Here is a 2,228-nt window from a genome sequence, read left to right as displayed (position 1 = left end):
GGAGGGAGATCATCAAAGCTGTGAAGCCCTATAGGAGGGAGGAGTTCTTCCAGTCCTCCCTGGCTGCCTCGTTCATGCCAGGACACACGCCCACACACCACCTGCCCTCGGGGACTAGTCATCAAGCCCTGCAGCTCACACTGTCGCTCAGTTCCTTCCCTTCCTCTCCTGCCTCCTGCCTTGTGCTGATCACTCCACTCTCCTCCCAGCAGCTCAGGCATCCCTGGTCAAATGCGCGCGCACACACACTGACACACCCGTCTCCTTGAAACCCACCAGGGTTCCCAGCTGCCTTCGGCATGAGGTCCAAACAGGGTCCTCCAAGACCTGTCCCAACCTCTGCCTCTGCATGTTGTCTGTCTCATCACACTCTTATCTTTCCCTCCCCCTGAGCAACTACCAGACTCTTCTTCATTCTTTCTTCAGATGTTACCTCTTCTAGGAAGCCTTCCTGGCCTCTGACGGGGATGGGTTGGGTGCCCAGTCTCTGTGCTACTTTCCATAACCCTCTGAGCCTCCTTCTTTCCTGCACGTCTTCATTGTTTCATTATTTCCTGTTTGTGTGTTTAACAGCTCTTGGTAATTCCAGCACACAGCCAGTGCCTTGTTCAATACCCTTCCCTGCATTTAATTCTTTCGGCCCCTCATTCCCCCCTTTCTTTTTCATTGTCTGCCCATCCTCTCTCCCCCACTGCCTGTCTCCACTGGTGCGTCCACTTTTCCATGCCCCGTGTGTGTCCTCCTCCTACCTCACTGCATCCAAGTCCTGCTCTGCCTGCTGCCCTGCGGGCAGCACCGCCGTGGCTCTTCACGTCTGCGCGCGGGGCTCCCCCCGCCCCACCTCCCCTTGCCGCCATGCTCCTTCTCTTCCTCCCGGCTCTCCGCCAGCTCTGTGCTCTGGCCACACCCGTGTGTCCTTGTCTGCAGCCCTTCTCATCCCTGTGTTTCCCTCCCGCCGTCCCTGTGGCTGTGTCTGCTCTGTCCTCTCGCTCTGTTTCTTCGTCCTTCACCCCCTTTTTCCGTGGCCTCTGAACAACATCCACACGCTGACTCTGGCGTGTGAATGGCTGGGCTGCTCCCGGGGTGTCGTCTCGCACCTGTATCTGAGGGGTGATAACTGGTGAGCTACCTGGAGGCAGGCACGTCTGGGCCCTCTGAGGGCTGCATCCTTCCCTGCGGACACCTCCACCTGGGCAGCAGGTTCTTCGTCCTCGAGCCTCTCTGGGAGCTTCTACCCATGCGTGTGGGAGTGGATGGCTTTTTCTGTTTACTGCACTCGGGTGGGTGGGGTATGGAAACAGATGATGGAGGGAGGAGCCTTGGAACTAGGCTGAGTCAGCCTTCCCCAAGAGCTCTGCCCTCCCATCTCTTCCTGGGGCCATGATGGCTGCAGAAAGGGCGGATGGCTCACCCTGGTAGGGCTTCCCAGCAGATTCGACACGTGCATCCCAGGGACAGGTGTGCTCCAGAAATACAGTCCATTCTCACATAGTGCAGTGGTTAAGTGCCGGCTCTGCAGCTGTAATATACAGCTTCAAACCCCAGCTCCCCCTCCCCTACACTGTGTCATCGGGACAGCTGTTTGATCTCCTGGTACCCTGTCTTCTTTTCTTCATCATGAAGGTAATAATAACAGTGGCCTCACAGAACTGTTATGCAGTGTAAATGAGAGAAAGCACTTGGTGCAGTGTATCCACTCCGTAAGTCCTGTGACGACTGTAAGAAATCAGCTGTATCTCCATCACTCAGCCTTTCAGTCCTCATGATTCTCAAGTCAGAGTGGACTAAACAACTATTTTTTTTAAATTTGTAATTAATGTTTAATGTGAGAAGAGGGTGAGATGGTTGGATGGTACCACCGACTCCATGGGCATGAGTTTGAGCAAATTCTGGAAGATGGTGAAGGACAGGGAAGCCTAACATGCTGCAGTCCACAGGGTCACAAAGAGTCAGACATGACTGAGTGACTGAACAACAACACGCATTATAGGGAGGAACATCTTGCTAGTAATTAGCATCATCACCATCATTAACATCATCATTCTGTTCATTGATACAATACTTACTATGTGCCAAGAACTATTAATACTAATATAAATATAGTACATGTATGTGTTGGACCAAACAACTATTATCTTCCCCATTTATCAGGAAAGGAAATTGAGGCTGGGAGAGATGACGTGGCTAGCCTAGGCCCACAGCTAACATGTAGCAGAGCGGGCTCAAGG

The sequence above is a fragment of the Ovis canadensis genome, chromosome 7 (genome assembly GCF_042477335.2).
Source record: "Ovis canadensis isolate MfBH-ARS-UI-01 breed Bighorn chromosome 7, ARS-UI_OviCan_v2, whole genome shotgun sequence".
Taxonomy (NCBI): Eukaryota; Metazoa; Chordata; class Mammalia; order Artiodactyla; family Bovidae; genus Ovis; species Ovis canadensis.
Note: the sequence above shows the minus strand (reverse complement) of the source record.